The following is a 21,836-nucleotide window of genomic DNA, read 5'->3' on the forward strand; positions in this document are numbered from 1 at the left end:
TATTGTCAATTCTGTTAATTGCCTGAAGGGGAGGGCTATGTGCTTTCATCTAATAGATCCGAACACGGGCGGCTCGAGGCAGTATTCGGTGCAGATTAGCGGCAGAGTCCGCTACAACCTCCACGGCCGATTTATTATGCCATAAATAAATATAAGCGTAGATTGGACTCTTACTTATGGCGAGACAGCCGTAGAGTATTCGACATCACACCGCTCCAGGCCGAGACGCCCGGGTACGCTCTGGATGAGAGAAAAGGCCCTGCCACGCGGGCCTGTGGATTTGTTACACACTGGGATCCCTTGCCGTAAAGTAAACGCATTTCCAACGGTCCTATCCGAATATTACTTATATCTGTGCTATGGGTTTCATGGAGAAATCCGCGCTTCTCTTGCGCATTATAGCCATTAGTTCTTCTCGGCGTTCAGCCAAAGCTTGCCGTAGTATCCTGGTCCAGCCCAATCACAAATAGCAATTGCTCGTTGAGTGGGATATCGCAAGTCGATAGATGTGGCACTACTGTGCGAGTATCAACTGCTAAGGATCGCACCTTGCTATATGGCGTATGATTCTAGAGCACTACTGTAGGATTAGCCTTCTTGGGAATTTCGTCACTTATACAGACCAAGTACAAGCATAGTGAGCCAGTCAATACAAATCAGCTGCAATGATGGAAATAATCAAATCTTTAATCTACTCGGTAAAATGTGGTGGCTCGCGACAATAGCACGAGGGTTCAAAAAAGCCATCTCGGTACAGTCCATATACCAGTCAAACTTTTCTGTCTGCAGAGCTTAGAAGATCACTGGTAAAATACAAACACCCCATGCAACGACAAACGGTCCATCGCTCGCCATGGCATTAGCTTGGCACTGAGTCAATTGAGGCTTATCCAGTGACCGTCCAACCGGCGTCAATGATGAGCGTGTTCATATTCTGTTGGTTGAACTGGTGGTCATACCTCAAGACCAATACAGACTGACCTGGGTCTGATATACATGGTTCGGCATCCAAGTAAACCTCCAGTCACATCACTGCTGCCGACGCAGGGATCGGCCGATCTTCTGGCCCTCTGCAGCTTGGTTTGAACCCTGCCTGGTCCCCTTCTGGATTTCACTTTCGACAATTGCCAATCGACCAAAAATGTCGGCCAGATCGTTGCGAATGGTTTCATTCCAGGTTGCTTGGCCCTGCGATGCGCGCTCAATAGACCTGCGAAGACATTAGCGCTTTACATTGTCACTCAAGATGGACCACAACTGACCGCATCCGGTTATCTAGTCTAGATGTTGTTAGCAGGCCAGTCTTGATTATGTGCTTGATAGGATTGTACTTACTCCGTCAGGCATTCCAGAGCAACCGAACTGCCATCTCCGGAAAGCTGAGTCTGCCCGCGTGGTTCCAAGTCCCTTTGGTGTCCAAACACAGTCTTCCGCTGTCGTACAGCTTCTTGCTCACTCTCCGCGGCCGAGGTGCTATTGTCCTGGTCGACAAAGTCATGTTCCTCCTGGAAGGATGAATCGTCCTCTGTGGTATCGCCTGTAGCGGATGGACTACCAGTATCCTCAGACTCAGAAGACGACAAGGACAATGCACGTTGCAATCGACTTCGAAAGTTGTGTCGTCGAGGAGTGTGCGAGACTTTCCGAATTCCGCCCATACTTGGGTCTGAGTTACGCTGGGGTGAGGAGTGGTCCTAGTTCTGGTTTTCGGTGATAGGAGGAGGCGCTCGGGTTTTATAGCATGTTGTATCGCAGGATCAGGATTGACTGCTTGCTCGCAATTGAGGAGGGGTTCGCAAGTGCACGCATTTTTCATTCCTACATTCTGCCCGTAGATATCTATTTCTGAATCTGCGCATTTTTAACAATGACTCACTAAGAGGCGGATCAGACAATAGAATTCAACAATGGGTGAAACAACGGGAAATTGTCAACAAGAACGGACTCTTGTGGCCGCGTTCAACGTTGTTGATTCTCAACGATGTGCGTTGCATCAAAAAATGAGGGCTTGTTCGGGTCAAATCTCATAAACACACAGAAGTCGATTTTATCTGCCACACTTCAATCTTTTAAACTCAACAACCCTACATCTTCAAGTTCATTTTCTGCAGTTTTCTTCACCTGTTCTGACCACTTCTGCCAACTACCCAAGCATAACCATGTCCCCACGTAACGCTTGCGGCTGGCCAGAATGGGAGGAGAAAACCTTCTTCCATGGTTGGATGCCCATCCGGAGCTGTCGTGGAAAGCTCTCTCCGACGCATATTATGAAGAATACCAGGTGCATCGAAGCGTTGAATCTTTACGAGGGAAAAAGTACCATATTCTGCGGAAGCAGAGTGGCACTGGCGCCAAAGCTTCCCAAAAGCCAGGCAAACCAAAGCGAGCCGTTCCCGTACGACGCTCGGTGGCCGATAGCGCTTCACAGTCGAGTCTTTCAGCCAAGACCCCTGCCCAAAGGAACATCGACAAATGGTTCCAAACGATTCTCGCGGTCGACCCTAACCATCCTGATGACAGCAAAAGGCCAACTCAAACGAGCCCAATTCCAGGTACGAAATACTTAATCGTCTCATATTACATGCTGATGCTTTGCCACAGACCGCTTGACGCCAGCACCGCTTCCGTGCCGGCCTAAAAGAATACGGTCGTCATCCTGGAGGTGGGACTATGTGCATCGTGTCTGTGCTGCTAGGAAGCTGAGATACCGGCGAACAGAACGTGCACTTTAGCAGCTTTCATCGGCTGGATCGCTACATAGCGATATCCAGGGAACAGTGGTCAACAACCCCTATACACTTGTCCAAGTAAATGTTACTACATCAAAGGCTGTGATCAGCAATGAAGCCTCAGCATGAGGAATATAAGCGTAGTTGTATATCATTCCATGTATTCCGTAGAGGAAGTAGCAATCGCCCTTCTTAGGAATGACAACAATATAGAGGACTCGAGCACGATGGTGGTGCCCTTGGATCAGGCCCGCCTACACATTTTCATCCTTGTCATGCAAAACCAGGAGGATTTCATCGGAGTGTTATGTGGCCCGGTAAATACTGCGGACAGCATATAAGGATTTACGATACTATGAGTGTTCCCATGGGGAGACAGGACATGGTAGCAAGGGGGCTCTAGGAAAATGGAAATACGGCATTCTTGTTGGCTCAAGGTAATACGACTGCTTGGATTTGATAGGGTCGATGGTCGAAAGCAGGGTAATCTTTGGGGTGAAGCGTACGATTTGTTTTGAACTACACCCAAGTCAGGAGGAAATTAGTTTGACAGAGACCGTGGAATCACGAGCGCAGCTGACGATCATCAGCGGAACCGCAAATCATTTCCACCACTTAGTCTGGACGACCCATGGAATCGCCTGCTCGGTGAGAGAATGCGGTGGTCATGCAGGATTCAGGCCCGGGCTACTGCCTCACTTGCTTTCTAGGTTGCTCGTGATTAAGCCCTACAGCCCAAAAGAGAAGCCCAGAGAATCGGGGCAGAATCACGAGAGTTTCGACCTGTTCATGTATGGGGTATTGGAACAGACCAGCAGTGTACTAGAAAGATTCTCTCTCGCTACAGTCGTAATCAAGATGTGGAGGGTAATTGAGATAAAGTTTAGGGGCCGCCGGCCCACAACCTCAACCCATTTCCGGCAGCCAATCGGTTCCTCGGTTTTAGTGCAAAAACCGGAGATATTTTTACATAAGCTCATGAGATCTGTCCATGATCGGATAAGTTTCCACAAGCTATCCGCTAGGGATATGGGACTGACGATTGAGGGGGTTGTGTCGGATTCAGAGAGTACAATCTCTACGGGAAAGCTTTATGCAGGACAGAAGACAGAGCTTCTAGAACATTCGACAGACCTGATAGACAAGGAGCAACTTGCCGCTTGACAGGAGAATTATTCTCCTGTGACAGGAACCAGGAAAGCATAACCACGGATCGGGATTTAGGCTACCATTCTGTTGCCAAAATTCCGCAGATATTCCAAATACCTCACCTGCCTGGACCGTACCTCGACCGTACCTTCTACGCAACAAAGTCCTTTTCCATCGGACACTGACGGCCGTCAAGTTTGGGCTTGTGGATCGGTCTGGACCTTTGCAAATCCTTCACTTCTTCTCCGGGCCATAAATAGAACCTCCTTGATCTAGTGTCCCGTGGGTCGTCGCTGGGATCTGCATCGCAGAACCGTACCTGCGTCTGTCTAAATTCGCGCATTGTGTTTGATTGGTCCGTCGGGCGCTATTTGTATCCAGAGTCTCATCAATGTGATAGTAGCGTTGCAATCTTGCGAGGGGGTGGCGATCACGCGAACCTAGCTCGTGGGCCTGGTTGCACATTTCACATGGTTGTCCTAGGCTCGGTTTCCTATGGAAACTTTCCAATAAGCTCTGGACTTTGTTTATGCCCTCCAAAGAAGGACAATCCTCATCCTGAGCTTGAGAGTATGTCAATATCTGTGCGGTAAGGGAGTAGAGATTCTAGTAAAAGCAACATTAGCTGGCTGCGAGTAGACAAGGAAGAAACAACATTCAGCGGCGCGGGGCCAAGGATGAACAGGATTGATTCGAGCGAGACCAAAGGATCCTCCGGCCAACCGCAGGTACAGTCCAGCGTTTCTGTCAACCAGAAATTTTCCAACCTATTATTTTGGCATCTGTAGAAGCACATCAACCTTCATGAAACAGACGGTGACCGTGGCTAAACGGGCAGATGTAGGGTGCCACCGCGTTGAGCGATTTAATTGCAAACTCAACCATATGTAGGAATCACATTTTTGCTGCGTTGCTTTCTTTCAACAGTTGATGAAAGCGGTTCGCCATACTCAACGCAAGATTTGAGAAAAATGATCCCAGGTCGAAACTTGAGTCTGTAGGCCACAAATTCTCCAAACACCATTTCAACGTCGTTCAACGTGCTTCAACGCCAATCAAAGGACAGTGATTCTCGTTACCCTCGGCGCAATGGTTCCATGGTAGAGACTTGACCGAAAAATTATAAAAGGGGCCGGATTCCCAGCCCAAAAAACTCAGGACTTCGGTCCTCACACTTTGGTCCTCACACTTTGATGCATCGTAGTGTCCCTCTCTTGCCTGCGGGCTCGAGAGTTTCCGTGACCACGGCTGTCGCTGCCACGAGCCCAGCGATGTAAGACTGTGCTCCCTCGCTGCCATGAGCCCCGCGAGTGTAGAAAGGTGCTTCGCAGGATAGGTCTGCGTGAACAACAATCCTCGCAGGGAGGTGCTGCGAAAACAAGACTACCTCGCAGGATAGGTCTGCGTCAACAATAATCCTCGCAGGGAGGTGCTGCGAAAACAAGACTACCTCGCAGGATAGGTCTGCGTCAACAATAATCCTCGCAGGGAGGTGCTGCGAAAACAAGACCACCTCGTAGGGGGGCGCTGTGATGACAAGTGAGACCCGCAGGAGACCGCTGCGTTAACAAGTTCTCTGCAGGAGACCGCTGCATTACCAAGTTCTCTGCAGGAGACCGCTGCATTACCAAGTTCTCCGCAGCCTAGGTCCTGCGTCAACAAGTGTGCCTCGCAGGATGGGCTCTGCGTGATCAAGTGTGCTTCGCAGGATGGGCTCTGCGTCAACAAGTGTGCTTCGCAGGATGGGCTCTGCGTCAACAAGTGTGCTTCGCAGGATGGGCTCTGCGTCAACAAGTGTGCTTCGCAGGATGGGCTCTGCGTCAACAAGTGTGCTTCGCAGGATGGGCTCTGCGTGACCAAGTGTGCTTCGCAGAATAGGCTCTGCGAAACCAAGAACTCCAGACCTTCCGTGACCACGGCTGTCGCTGCCACGAGCCCAGCGATGTAAGATTTGCGCTCCCTCACAGCCAATGAGCCCTGTGTATGTAAAAATGTGCTCCCTCACAGCCAATGAGCCCTGTGTATGTAAAAATGTGCTCCGTCGTTGCCCTGAGCCCCGCGAGTGTAAGAGTGTGCTCCCTCGCTGCCCTGAGCCCCGCGAGTGTAAAAATGTGCTTCGCAGGACGAGCTCTGCGTCAACAAACGTGCTTTGCAGGGGATTGCTGCGTTAACAAGCCCTCTAGCAATGTGCAGGCACCTCTTCGTGGTGTTAGAGACCAGTATTCGATATTCAACAGTATTCGAAGAAGCAAAGACCTGCCCAACCTCCTCATAGTCTGTTTCTTTTTCCGAAGGATCATCATCGGATAGATAGAATGAGCCCTAGATAGATCGTCCCAAATTCAATGGCCAAAATTATACGATAACAACGAAAATGTCATTTCTATCAAAGGGGAGGTTCCCAAATGTTCTGCGCTGATAGTTTGCGGTCCGATAGTCCTTTCGCGTAGTGAAATTGAGACCCTTCATTCAGGCGTAGAGCAAACATGTTGGTGAGAATTAGTGAGAGTGTTGATGTGTTGACGTGTCGATGCGTTGATGCGTTGATGCGTTGATGTGTTGATGTTGATGTCTGATGTTGATGTTTGATGTTGATGTTCGATGTTGATGTTGATGTTCGATGTTGATGTTGATGTTTGATGTTGATGTGTGATGTTGATGTGGTGAATGGTCGGGCGGTGAAGGGAGTGCTGGTCACCGTCTCACAGAGGCAACGCGGTCTCTTGCCATGTCCCCCACATCATAGAAACTTTATTGGTGACCTCACACAGTCAAGAGGAGCAAGAAGAGTGTAGTTTGGCCATAACGGGTCACCTGTCGCTGCGGTCGTAGACCGTAGCGTCAGATAGGGCCCGTTCGCGCTCCCTTGTGGGGAGGCAATATGTCTGTATTGTAGTGAATTCTATATACAGAGGGAAGGCGGGAGGGACAAAATCAAGACTTGACTGCGTGAGAGATGACGAGCTACCCGCAGAGGTAAGGAACTGACTCTCGTGAGGCAGTTGTAGGAGGAAGAGGCCCTCAGTAGTGTCGGTGTAGATATCACGTGAGGCTATGGGCATTGTGAGGCAACCCCAATAAAACTACTCCCTTTAATTGCGCCTTTTTTTTTTTTTTTTTTGATCCTGCAAAGCAATTTCGATCCCTGTTGGTCACGCCTTGACTACGGCCTCCAACTCAATTGAGATGATCTATTCTAGATTTGTTCAACTATGATCACGCAACATACTGTACACTCAAGATCAGAACTAGGAAGTGTAGAGCCATGTGATGAGGTCTCGCTCGAAAACACGAATGGCGGGCAAATATTATGGTACGATAGGCTCTATTCCTTGTGTAGTCAGAGCTGTTTCTCCACATGAATATTGCGTGTCGCTCAAACGTACCTTATGATAAAACGCCTACATTCTCAGTGAGAGTTGCTTTCGCTCGAGGTCAACATGTCATTGGGAGCTTTCGCTCGGGAATATGCGATCCGCTCCTTCTACATGTAAGAGCCGTCGCATCTTTGTGAAGAATATCCCGTCAGTAACTACGATTCATAGTCCAACCAATCTCTCGAAGAAGTCCAGTCCGGCGATTAAAGCGACGGGCATTACTATTTGTGGACTTATTCCTGAGTCATGCGATACAGCATGCTCTGCTGCTGATATAGTTTAAGTGCGATCGGAGTCCAACTAGCCATCTAGAACCAGAACTGGTAAAGACACACGATCGCCGCTCAGGACCGGGTGGTATTCGCACAGGGGTGCTCTAATCCACATCCGGCCCTAGGGCGTCTGCTGAGGTTCGTCCTCAAGCAAATATGGCATAAGGGTTTATTACGGGTAGAAAATAAAGTATTGGCTGTACGGGACATTCAGAGGTCCTACAACCCGAGGGCTCTTGTGGTGCTGTTACAGATATCAAACCCACCGTAACGATGAATTGCTTAAACAGTAATATGCCGGATATCATCCTGGGCGCGGTAACAAATACATCATCAATGCTCAAAGGACAATGCGCTCGGGAGGTAGAGCAGTCTGTGATTTTGACAAGACCTGCTTGCGCCGCCAATTGCGATATGTTAGACGACGGTCTCAATGGACGAAGGATACTGGATAACTTGACTGACCTCCAGCTGCTCTGACATTCAAGGTGTATGGGCTTTGCACGTAGTGCTCGGGCTTGGATAGAAAAACACAGGCTTAGGAATGAAATCGCCAAGCTTCTGTCTAACAGGGAAAAGCAAACAATCCTGATAGCATGCAGCTCCGTGTATGTCCGAGTGGTTCCCGCTCGCCCGTACATGTCCAAAAGCTCAGCAACCCGGAGAGGAAGATGACTCTATCAGACGTAGTTCTTGGGTCATGGGTCCTCTCAATCGTTTGGCCATCCGCGGTCTTGTCCATCGATTCGAAGCTGACATGGCTATTGTTAGTTGATTTGGCTAGAAATGACGGGATTTTTGCCTCACCTTCTCCATGCAAGCAGTCTCGACTAACAACCTCGCCCGTACGAAAATATGGCTCTAGCCAGACAAAGCATTGGCTGCGTTGGCTTCTCCCGGTTTCTTAGCGGTTTTAGGCTCAAAAGGCGCTAGACGCCATCCAAGAACAACGATGACCACCCACTGGACGTCGGGGAGCCAAGCCGCAAGTAGGCTATCCCATATCAATGTTCAAATGCCGAGATACAGACACTGCTATGCGCTCTGTGGGATCTTGCATAAGGTAAGCATACCAACGCGTGATCTGATGAACCAAATCGACTAGAACGTCGAGGGAGAGACTCGTCGATGCCACCGGTAGTCATGAGGAAGAAACAGAGCATGCGATGGTGTTGGTGCAGGAAAGGTTGAGCAGACAAGACAGTTGATCGCTTCGAATTCGAGTGTGGGAATATGAGGGGGCCTCCTGTTGTGAGACCCGAGTCAGCAATTGTTGATCCAGTTGGACGAGGTGTCGTGCTTTACGTTGTTCATGAAGAATTCCCCGAGTGTACGGTTGAGACAGATGGTCAATTAGGATCGTCATCATACCAGCTTACCAACTATATCACTGCCAATTCTGTTCTGCAATGCAGTCACCAACACGCCATGTTGTATCCATGTTCGTCGCACTCTCCGGCTGTCGCTTCGAGAAGCCGCGCTGGATGCACGGGCCAGTTCACAAGACGGCAAATGCGCGTGACGAACCCGCCCATGACAAGAAATTGTACAGTCGTAAAGGGAGACCGCTTCCCATAGGCGGCGAGAGGCTGAGGCACTCAAGTCGTGTGAAAAGGCGGTGAGAAGGGGGAAGACGCGATGGCGCGTCGGCTCCTTGGTCTTATCTGAGTCGGCGGGAATAGGTAACTCGCCACGAGACCTTGCACGGTTGGCGATGGGCTGCTCCTGCAACGGCATGAAGATGTCAGTAGTGTTCGTGTCTGGAGCACAGACTTGGCACAAATCATCGGACCCGGCGCATCAAGAGCCGCGATATCCACTCACCTTACCATAGAGAACAAGGTTCTCGAGCTTGTTGGCGCGCGCCTTTGATTTGCAGTATTTCACATAGGAAATGCTGCATGGTTTGATGTGGCAGGGCTAGAAATGGTGTGTAAGCCATGACCTTGCCCGGAGCACTGACGGCGCCGCTGGTTCGGACTCACATTAGGGCGCTGTCAACGGTCTCCTGTCCATCATTAGCTTGTCGACCGGCGAGACATGTAGAACTCACATGTTCTGAAAGAAGACACGGAAAAGGGCTCCGTGGCTTTGCGCGTGCATTGGACGGAATGCATAGATCCTTGTTTCGCATCCTGTCTATAGTAAGTCTAGTTTCGGACAGGGGCGCGCTGAAATTTACATATCAGTATGGAAGTCTTTATTTTGCATCGATATATTCAGGGACGGGACAGTGGTCGGTTGCTATGGTGGACAGATGTTCGCATAGATACTTTGACCAGCTAACCCCGATCTGCTTCTCGACCGGCTGGCATGGGTGGCATAGTGGACCTGGTGGGAATCTCATTCTCAAAAGCACTTTCTAGCTTGTCAGTCCACAACGTAATTACAGTATAGATGTCAGTACATTGGAAATCCAGTAGGTGAAAGGGAAGAACTTATCAGGTGCCTCGAACCGAAGGCCTGCTCGACTTTGCGCAGCAAGTGACAGTGTTGTAGAACAAATTGCCGGGGGGAGAGGGCGAATTTATAGGTTTCTCGGCTCCCGTCGCGTACGTGCTCTCTTATAGAGCAAATGTTCAAGGACACGACGCTATCCTAAGTGAGGTCTGTTGCAATTCATGCCTTCGTTCTACCGCAACTATTTGCAGCCGAATTTTTGGTGTCATGTTAGATGCCCACCGACTAAAAATGCTAGGGTCATGTTGAGAATTAGTCAAAGTGAGTCGGTTAAGAAACGTTGGCTCACTGTTGAATCTACGGTCCTAATACTGAGGCAATGGAAGCTGTTCGTTCTTTGATTTCACCAAGAGCGCTCACATTTCCATCCAAGGAACATGAAAATTTTCTGGCCTTGCTTGAGTGTTGATTGTCTGAGCTGTGTGTAGTTCTGCCCGTCTAGGCTGCGGAAAGCGTCAGGCCGTGGTCGCGCGGGCACGGGTACTCAACCCGTCAACCCGTTGAAGCTTGGCCGTCCTTGTTGAGTGGGTTTTGAACCTGTGATCTTGGTTGAGATAGATATCCTTTTTTCGATTTTCTTTTTCTGTCCTCTAGATTTTACTCTATTTACGTTTGGGGTTTCTGAGCTCTCAAACGATTGTGGAAAATGCGTTGTGATTGAATATATATCTTTTGGACCGTTCATCACCGGAAGCCACTAATATGAGGCACATTCACCAACCATCAACACCACGAGACTGATCACCAGCACCATCATTAAACGGACTGCTAACAGAGTGCTGAGATTGAAAAGCGATTGAAAAGCTGACTACGCTGATTAACTTTCATGGTGAAATGAGACTGAGTACCTAGCCACCGATGTCTTCTAGTCTATAAAAAGCTCCAAGAATTAGTGGACATACTATTGCCCAGATACTCGACTTTCCCCTGCGATCAAGATGAATGCCCCTAACAGTACGCCAGACTAGGAAAGAGAAGGAGAACAACAGCCCGGTGCATTGCCAATCGTTTCTGAAAAAGAGAATTCGCAGGAGGCTTCTGATCATGTCCCTCCACTGGTAAGTAAAGCGACTCAGCTTCCAATGCTCTTGCTGACCGTCGCAGCTCTCTCCCTCGCAACAGGAAGCAGAAACAAGATATACCTTGGCGACAGAGCCCTTTCAACCTATTTTGAAGGTGCTAACAGACCTCGAACGCGACGATCCCAAGTTTGCCTTTCCAGCAGGTCGAATTGTCGGACTCTATCGACGCCTATGGGAGTCGTGCGTGTCCAAACACATCGATGGCCAGAAGCTAGAGCAGAGCAATGGGATCTTGAAGGAGGCTAGCAGTCACCTGACTAAAGAGAGGGACGGACTTCAGCTTCGCCACGACAAGCAGCTGTCTCGGCTGCGCTTCTTTGACCAGGCACTGGAATCATCTCGGGGTCAATTGACTAGAATCCTCGATGACTGGGATCACCCTTGCAGACTCAACCTGGCAGGGCTGCCAGGCATAGCAAGAGAAGGTTGAAGGATTCTATATTCTTAATTGTCCTATGTCTTTTACCATGTGGAGAGTATCCAATGATGTACAGTATCCAACGATGTTGCAATGAAGAGTTACCGCAGGGAAAGAAGCTTATATCTTTTCGAGAACTCATATTACAGCTTTTGTGGAATGTGTCTGCGAATAATCCCACATGGTCTAGTGTCGCTTTTATTGACCCAATACATTATAAACGAAAAACTACGGGTCCAATGACAGTGTGGGCAGTGTAGCTAGCGGAGAAAGTGTCAATTAACTCGGCCGTCCCGCATTGCATCATGACAGCTACCCGAAGTAGATGTCGCCAGCTCTTACAGACCACCGAACCTTCTCCTTGGAGACCGCTTCAACAATGTTTGAGGAGTGTTGTCGTCTTTTATTCTGCTTCGAATGGCCCTCTGGATGCAATCGTTTCTTGCTAGATCCAGCGATCTCTTCAAACTGAAGATTTCCAGTCTGGGATTGACCCACAAGTGCATCAACAATCGAGGAATGCCCACCCTTGACCGCCAACATCAATGGATCCTTCATCGATTCCTGATGTTGACATCAATCCGATCATGGCTTAGTAGTGCTTGGACCATCTCCAAGTCACCACCGCTGGCGGCAATGCAGAGAGCAGTGTCGTGAGTTGCGATCGTACTTTCATTGATGTTCAGACGTGCGCCTTGCTGCACTAAGAGCCTTACCACATCGAGATGGCCATGTGCAACCGCTCGACAAATAGGCGGATCTATTACATCCCTTCCATTGATCTCCACACCCTCCATACTCCGTAGACAAAGCAACCGTGTTCACGCCACCGTGATATGCAGCCACGGAGATTGGAGAGTGGCCTCCAACACAGATATTCAGACTGGTCCCTGGCACCGCAAGCAGCCGTCGTAGGAGCACGGTATCCAACCTGGCCGCGGCGTGGTGGAGAGATGTAGACAGCGTCTCGAATCTCCCGCAGCCTCCAACAAAATTGACGTTGATGTCTTTCTCGGCCAACAGCCTTTCGGTTATCTCGTCGCATGACGAGTAAGTAGACAGCCAAAGTGGCGTATTGCCATCTTTGTCTTTGCAGTTTACGTTGGCACGGGGGTGACTTAGGAGCAAATTGACCATTTCCAGGCGCTTGTTTCGAATGGCGAGGTGGAGCGGCGTATAACCATTCCGGTTCTGGATGTCCAAACTCAGGCCCTTTTGTCCGAGAAGCCGTTTGACAACATCTACTGACCCATAGGCCACTGCTTGGTGAAGAGGTAGCTCAGCCTCTTGTGATGATTTGGTACCAAGAAACACCTTGGCCATCGGATCGTTTGAAAAAATCATTTCCATCACGGGTCTATTGAAGCGACATGCCCAGTCCCATGGCGAGTGGCCCGAATCGTCCTGTAGATCAGGGTCGCTGCCACTAGAAAGTAGCAGATGCACGAACCCTATTCGGCCTGCGAAGACTGCTAGGTGGAGCGCCGTTCGGCCGTGTTTGTGCTTGACGTCCACCTGGACGTTGGGTTGTTCTAGAACGTGCTTGACGGTGGAAAAAGTTCCGTAGTGGATGGCATACCACAGGGCGCTCTCCCGCGCTTGATTTTGAATGTTGATGTCTAGGTCTCCACGACTGAGCAAGAGTTCGCGCACACCAGCGGAAGAGTATTTGAGCGCCCTCATTAAAGGTGTTTTGCCTCGGTAAAATGCATTGATGTTGGCGTTGTGCCGGAGCAAAGCCTCCGCAAGACCAACGTTGTCGTATTTGACGGCCAGGTGCAACAGATTGCTGTTCTGAAATTTGATGTTGTATTTCCAGATGCTGGGCTGCAGTTTAAAATCAAGGTCTTTGCATGATTTTGCGAGGGCAAATAATGCACTACCGTCCAAATACGACACAATCCACAGCAAAAGCTCGTTGGGCAGGTCTCTGATGTTTGGCTGTAACGTATTAGCTTATCGGTAAACTCAGTAATAACGAATTGAAACAGACCATGATTGGACAGCGGATGGAGCAAACGAAATGTAGATAGGGGTGAGGTGAGAGATATGAGAGTAGGATATGGGAGGCCTTTATATACTCACCTCAGCCAAATTCGTGGTCAGCTAGGAGTCTAGTCTGTCACTTGGCTGAAAGGTGCGTAGCAATCACACGGCAGCATCATAGCCTTGACAACAATGTTCAGGCGCGGAGTTGGAGAATCTGTGGGGTCTAGCTCCTGGGAACGCCAAAACTATTCCTGGTAGTGTGTCGATGGCATGAGAACTGAATCTATCTCTACGTACCCGCATCTTGCATCTAGCGCCATAAGAACAAATCACAACCTATCACGCACTTCGAAATTCATAAGCAACCCAGAACCTAACGTAGCATTTGTCGACTTTGCTGCTCACCGCAGTAGTCAGTCTGTTCGCTAATGCGTAGTCACCGCGATGGATAGTCAAAAGTGCAGCTGATTGCAGCAGTGGTCTGGAATGATATCCCTTCATGCAGGCCACTGACCGGCTGTATACGGCGCATACTGCGTGTGAATGCATTCGTCGACGTACCGACTGTTTCAAGGAAGTGTTCCATGCCAGCCACGCAGCCATGTAGGTAAGGAGCCACGCGATGGCATATAAAGCTGGCGAAGGAACGCCGCAGTGATTGCCCAACACCACCACAATCCGAAGCATTTTCTGCCTTTGACGACCACCTCAATAACTACCATGCTGCCTTGGAATCCGTTTCTCGTTTGTGAGATAGAGGTCAGCCCCAATGGCGGTCCTGGCTCTTGTTGCGGGACGACGAAAAAAGGCGAGCCGTGCAAAAACTCGATCAAAGTTGAAGACACCAAGGTCGGCCATCAAAAGTTGACCACTCTCGCCAGAGAGCCGTTTGACTTGTTATCCTTGCAGTCGAAGCTCTGTGATATCGCCAGAGACTTCCTCTGCGCGAGATGGCACCGGCAACGGCAGGCCAACCAAGTTGGCCAGCAGTGGTATGAAGCCGCCGTCCGCAACCAGGCGCGAGTACCACGTTGCTCCAGAATGGCCTCTCCATCAGTTGTTGTACATCCAGGCCAGCGTCAGACATCGTCAGCCTCCAGGCGACGCCCTGCATCAGACAACACTAGCCCGTCACCTCCTCACAGGCTCAGACAAATCCCGCCGGTGCGGCTTTCAACCAACCCCGACCCAGTGCAGCCATTCAATCCATTTGTGACTTCTGCAATGCTGCGGACGAACAGTGTTCCATGGCGCGTTTCGCATGACCCGACCAGCCATCCTCTCATCGGCAACTAATATCCGGGTGAGTGTCCAAGACTTGACGCTGCAGAGTCTCAGGCCGAGCCAAACGGTCGACAGCATCCACGTTGACAGCATCTACTGTGTGTTCTGCCAGACTGAGGATGAAGACCATGCGGACGAGAGCGTGATCTTGCACTGCGGTCAGTGCACATCGCTCTGTCATCTGTCATGCGCCGAAGAATGGTTGGAAAAGCGAGATACAGGGTTTGGCACGTCATGCTGTGTGTGATAAGTGTGGATGACCTTATTTCTGAGACGACCAAGATACTGATGACCGCAGCCGAAACGAAGGAGCCCTAGATGCCATCATTCGCCCCTTACGAATCCCCTCGTCGGATGCCGAGACATATTCCGTCCACACGGCAAGCGATCCATCTCCCACTGGTGGGCCCCGTCGCTCAGCCAGACTAGCAGGAACTCATCTACCGCGACAACCTTCCACCGCTGCACCGCTTCGCCGATCGGCACGACTCAATTCCACTCAGCGTAGATGATCACAGGTTACAGCCGTTATAGCCGTGATATACAATTTTGAAGCAAATTAGCAAGAAATGAAATACCGATGGTTAAACTCAGAAGGACAACGCGACCGTTTCATCTCGTAAGTGCTGGACACCAATACACCATAGCCAGTAGCTATTGACTGCTTCGGTGATTCCGAAAATGTCTGAGCTCGAAACTATAGTGCTAGATAAATGATAGGTTCTATTCGGGACTGTTGCGTGAGAGCCCCTTGCGTCGGGCCCACGATATCCCGTGCTGGACATCGCACACAAATATCGCCTGGCCTTCCCCTCCCTCGAAAAGAACATCGCCGTTTCGAGGGAGAGCCGGGCTCTCTCCGCGACGGTTTCTTCCCGCCCACCGCGGAACCCCCTCATGTATATACCACGTATGCTCTCGCATAGCTATTTTTCCTCCTAGAATATACGGAGTGCCACGGGCCCGCCTGCAGCCCTCACGGCGCTGTAGCCCTCCGTCAACGAGGCCTACATCGCCAGTGTTCAGACCGCAGGTGCCCCGTGCGGGCCAAAATATCTCATCCGTCTCCATTTGTGCCAGTGTAGCAATGGTTAGAATAGAAGTTCTGTTTTCATGATACCTAACGGCGGTGACCAAAGAAACAGAGGATTCATCTCAGTGGAGCCGTGTCGCGTGAAGGCGGGGATCGTTGGCAGAAAAGCCACAGGCAAGAGACTGACAGACTCTCGTGCCTGTTAACTAACTCTGGGAACCAATATGTTGGCCCTGGGAACCTCAAAAGCATTTCTAGGAGCTGTTTATCCCTTAGGAACCTCAATTTAGCTCCTGGGGCTATTCTTAGTTTCTAGGAAAATGAGATCTAGCCCTGGGATCTACACTTTACGTTCCTGACTGAATACGAAACTGGCTCTGGGAATACATTGACCAGATCTGGGAGCTGTGGAGCCCCTGGGAGCTTACTTTAGGGCCCTAGAGTCACTCTCTTGCCTTCCGAGATCACCGAAAGCCCTCACAAAACACCTTCACCAACCTGCGCACAATTCTGCGTCATTCAGTCACTCCTAGAGTGCCAAATTATAGCCCCAGGAATCAAACAAATCGTCAACAGGAACGCGGCTTTGATTCCCCGAGGTGGGGATACCAGACCCCAGAAGCTACATCGGGTTTCCTGGGGGTGTCAGGGATATAGATGAAGCATGCGGAACGGATGGAGATATGATCCGCGCGGGACCCACATGGTGTACATGGGTTCCCCCTGCGGGTTCCAGCTCAGCGGGACCCGTGAAAAGTTCAACGGGACCCGTGAAAATATGACTAATGACGGGTCCCGTTCAGCTCTGCCACCTCATCGGGTCCTGGCTTTGTGCAGGTCCCGTTCAGCTTTTATGCCTCAATTTTATCTATTTATGTTGACTTTTATACAATATTACCTAAAGCTTTGACCCACTTAATACTAAAACGCACTATATCCTAATACATCACTATACACATGTTGTATATTATTGCTTTCATGTCTAGATTTCTAAGAGGGTGTAAAAGGATTCGACCAAAATAGCCTTGCTTGTTATAAATTGCAAACAAACAAAGCAATATTAAATGATTCGAAGGGTCATGAGGAAAATCAACAAAGAAAGTGAGAGATATATAATTTATCAACAACAACACACCACCACTTCCCTCCTTCTTCACCACCCACATTTTCTTTTCCCAGGTATGAACATCTGTTTACAATCCTCTCTGACGCGTTTTTACATACGTCAGGCATATGTTAACTATCTCCAGGAAACCAACATGGCGAACCTGGCACTGCACCCCGGACTGGGTCCAACCCAGGACGATTTTGACAACAACACGGTTTTGACCGCTGTAAACCCCGAGGTCTTCGCGGGTTACGCTCATGGTATGTGGACGCAGGACGTGTTATTTACATATAATAAACATATCCAGGCCCAATCCCAGACAACAACCCAGGGTGGAAGCCTATTGCATACCACACAGCGATGGCAGCTGGTATCCGCAAGTACGATATCAAGGCGGCTGATATCATGGCGAACCCCTCCAAACCAGGCCCTTGTCCTCAACAAGGAGAACATCGGCGTGTACGTTGTTATTGGATACGTTCCACATATGTATGGCGGATACTAATATGAGTTACAACAGCTGCGATATCCTGGTCAATCCTCCACGCCAGATGTGCGGTATGGTCCTGCCAGATGGGCTTTCGATGCGTCGTCACATACGCCAGGAGCATGCTGGAGCTCGTAAGTACTTGTGGATTGGATATGCCTGACTTATGCTTACAATGCACCAACCAAATAGTCGTTATGCCTGATCGTCGTGCCAAGCGCAGGGAGGACATCATTTCTGCCCACAACGCCATCAAGCGTTGGATCCTTCAGCTTGGCTGGCAGAATGCGAGCTACGTGCATGAGCCTGGTCGTGGCCCTGATAATGGCCTTGTTGGATTTTGGTGCGATGCTCTGGAGCGTATTGCGTAAGTGCAACTCAGTGAATGGATATACTAAGCATATGTTAATTATATCTACAGGGCCAATAACGCGCAGTTCAGAGCCACTTATGGCTCCCGTTTTCATCGATTCCAAGTCCCTCAACCCCAACCTCTGGCCATCGGAGCCGTCGTGTAAGTTGGATTTTTACATATGTCTGACTTATGCTAATATTATACAGCGTGGACCCGATGTCCCTGCTAATCCTATTCCTTTCCCTGGCTTCGGACCTACTACGGCTGCTTCTAACGGAGGTAACACGGGTAGTGTCATTGAGGACGACGAATCTGACGATCCAGACTTCGTTGGTGATAACACTGAGGACGATGAAGACTCGGAGGATGATGATAGTGAGAGCGATGGGGACGACGTAGAGGGTGGTGATGGAGACGTTAGCAGTTCCAGTGCCTTCGAGTCCGTGGCCTAGATCGCTGTAGTATTTTTCTTGCAGATTTCCGGTACTTTTCTTGCAGATTTTTATTTCTACATGATAATACATTGACCATATGCAAATTGCACACTTGGATCTAAATAAACATAAGTTAAACGTATCCAAAAAATATCCAAATAAATAAAATTGACTCTATTAACTATGCAAATTGCGTAGTAATTCCTCTTTTCTCTTTTGAAGAGCCTGAATCCTTTGTTTTCGCTCAAGATCTGCAACTTCCTGCCGTAAAATTGCCTCTTCATCAAGTAGAACCTGATTCCTAGTAAGCTGCTGAGATATACTATCCTGTGGCGCTAATCTAGGTGATTCAGATAGAATTGAACTACCTCTATATTGAGAGATAATCGACTGCGCTTGAGGTGTACCTTGACCATATACTGAGCTTATGTCGGTAGTATCTGAAGTAGCGACTGAAACAGAATCAGAGATACCTATAGGCTCGGGTGGCTGCATTGCTGGATCAAATGTATCATAGGGATTGGCTGGATTCCAAGGAAGATATGGTCTCCGAGTTCGACGATTTGCAGAGTGACGGTTTCGTTTGTCTAGAATAAAATAAGTATAAGTTAGACATATGTAACAAAGAAATACTAACCCTTTTTTCGATATTGCTTTGCAATCCGATGAATAGGATTTAAAGAACGCCAAGTAGGGTAGATACCCTCCTCAATTGCAAGTTTGTTTTTCTTCTCCATCTCCCGAGTATGTCTTTTACATCTAGATAATATATGTTAGTAATAGAAACATACTAATATAAAAAACTTACCGAAGAATTGCAGTTAATAGAGCTTGCTTCCGGCCAATTGCCTCATTATCATGAAAATGACTGCTTTCGCTAATCCCAGTATGATGTGGAGCATTTGTCCACCATCTAATAGGGATTTTTGAAGCTTCAGACGTGATTCCAGCAAGAATCCAGTCAACCTTCTTATTTGCAAACCACTTCTGGGTCTCTGGCCATTTTTCCGCGACATCATCCATGATTTGGATAACTTCTGCCTTGGAATTTGCAGTCCAGATTAGATCAATTGCCGCAGTAGCTTCATGATCAGGAAATCTTTTGCGAAATGCCCGTTTAACATGTGTTTGGCAAAGGATTAGAACATGTTGCAAATGCTCTGACCATATCCAGCGAGGATCTAGTTCAGCAAGATAGTCTCCAAGCCCTATAAATAAATGATCTAGTTAGTATAATTTTCACATATGTTTAGTATATCAATCACATACCAGGTGCCTGCTTTTTGCACATATCCACTGTAACAGTACGGATACCGTCACTATGATCATCACCACCTTGCTGGTACGCCCATCGAATAGGCTTCCGTCCAACATCGCCAAGTATCTTGAAGATCTTTCGAAAAAGAACCCGATACGCCTCACGGGTTTCAAGGTTCATAAAAGCATAGGCGTATGTATTGAGACCTTTTATAATTAGCATAAGTTTAACATATGTTCAGGATAAGGTAGACTAATACTTCTTGCCTGTTCGTTCCACGAAGAAATTGAGAACACTTTAGTCTGTCCTTGAACCATTTTGAAAGCAAGATCCATTTCAAGATGTTGTACGTTTTGAAAAAGCTTAGCTTGCTCGTAAGTACAACATATAATGAGATAATGCTCTCTTTGTTCGTCAAAGAAAAAGACCTCACGAATCCATTGCTCGTCATTGTTTTTAGTTAGATCGAACTGGTATTCGCGCCACACGCCAGCAAGACTTGTACCTTGTGGGTAATATAGCAGTCTTTGTTTATGAATCAAAGCAGTTACTTTATCCTCAATGTGCAAGCTTTTATGGATATAGCGAAGCGCGGAATCTCTATGTTGGCTTAGGATTCTTGCAAATGTAGGCGAAAGCATCAATTTACCTAGGGTTAGTTAATAAAAACAGGACTTAGTATTAGGAAACGATAACGTACGTGCAGTTAATCCTAGTATATCTTGAGCGTCGATTGCCTGTACAATCTCGCGACCAATCTCATGTGGTAGCTTTGTTGGTGGCGGTGGAAAATGCGAATGAGACCCTCGGCATACAACCATAAAGAATGGAAATCGATTCCATGAGCAAGGAATATAAACGTCCATCTTAACAGAGCACTCGGTCTTAGTCAATTTGCCAATCCCATCAGAGTGCACAGAATCTAGTATATATTTAGCATTTTTTGGACATATGTTTAGTATATCAAAAGTTTAAACGTACCACAATGTTGGCGTCTAGCTGAACGATGGGTAACAAAGTGGCAATTCCCGGTATGGTAACCCGTCGCTTGCATTCCATCCTTTTCACATAGAAGTTTCAAAAATGCAATATCGACCCTTGCAGCACTTCTAGATACAGGTTGGGCATAATGCCAAGTCTGTTCGGGTGAATTGTTAGGACAACCAATAAAGGTGATCTAACTATAGTAAGTATATATCTTACGTATAGATAGCATATAGACTTACTCCGTCCCGCTGCCACACTCTTGGCTTTTGTCCACTACATGTCAGGGTAGCTGGACCATAGCGACAGGGCCCGTCAATATTCCAGGTGTGGAGAAATCCAAAGTAGAGCCTATATAAGATATTAGTTAAATATATGTTAAGCTTAAGAAACCATTAACCTACTCTCTCGTTCGTTGCTCAATAATCTGGCTAATAGTCCCATGTATAGGCTTAGCGGCCTTTGACTGTAGTTCAAGAAACAGTTCTGGTTTAACCCGATTATACTTTGGTGATGAGTTCACAAGGCTATAGTGAACTTGATGACAGTGCTGAATCCCTGTACACTGAAAGGATCGATGCCATGACTTTGATTCTTTGTCATTAGGGCCTTTTTGGAGAAGTTTTGTGCTGATTTGCTTCGCAGACTTGAGATGTTTTGTGGAGAATTGAACCTATATTCATGAGTAATAATTCCATATGTTAAGCATATCAAAATCTTACAGCCGACATAAGTTGTGTAAATATCTCATTAATGCCACTAAAGTCACTAGGCATATCCTGAAATGGATTGGTAGAGGCATGAATGATATGTAAGACACCATTGTCGTCCGTGGCAGGATATTCTGGAAGTAGAAGATGCTCCTGAACCTCATAGGCAGTGACAGTATCTCTACGATTGGTACTAATTAAAGTTCCATCAGTAGATACGTCTGTTTGGCTTAGGCCTAACATAGATATAGAACCTAAAGAACTATCATGATCCTCATTATCATAGTTCTCATTATTATAATGAGAACTAGCCTCGGATGACTGATAGCCATCTAGACAGTCCTCATATAGAGAGATCTCAGAGTTTGATCTCGGACGCTAGAATAAAGGATATAATTAGCATATGTATAATGTATCGCTAAGGTATAGTTAACTTACAGTTGGAATATCGTAAAGAATACGATTGAGTTCTAGTGCAGCTTGAGCCATACCCCCTATATTTGAAACCCTTTCAATATTAGGACAGGGTTGAGGCGGTAGGGAAGGCGATTGGAGGAAGGAATTCGCCATAATGAAGTATGCGTAAAGAATGCTTGTAAGAGCTGTGTAAAAGCACTGAAATAGGGGCGAATAAAAAAATTCTACGCTAAAAATTGATTATATAAGGCAGGATTTCCGGACCCGGTGAGGTGCCAGAGCTGATCGGG

This window comes from Penicillium canescens (genome assembly GCF_028828765.1).
Source record: "Penicillium canescens strain IBT 15451 chromosome Unknown utg000010l_segment0_segment0, whole genome shotgun sequence".
Lineage (NCBI taxonomy): Eukaryota > Fungi > Ascomycota > Eurotiomycetes > Eurotiales > Aspergillaceae > Penicillium > Penicillium canescens.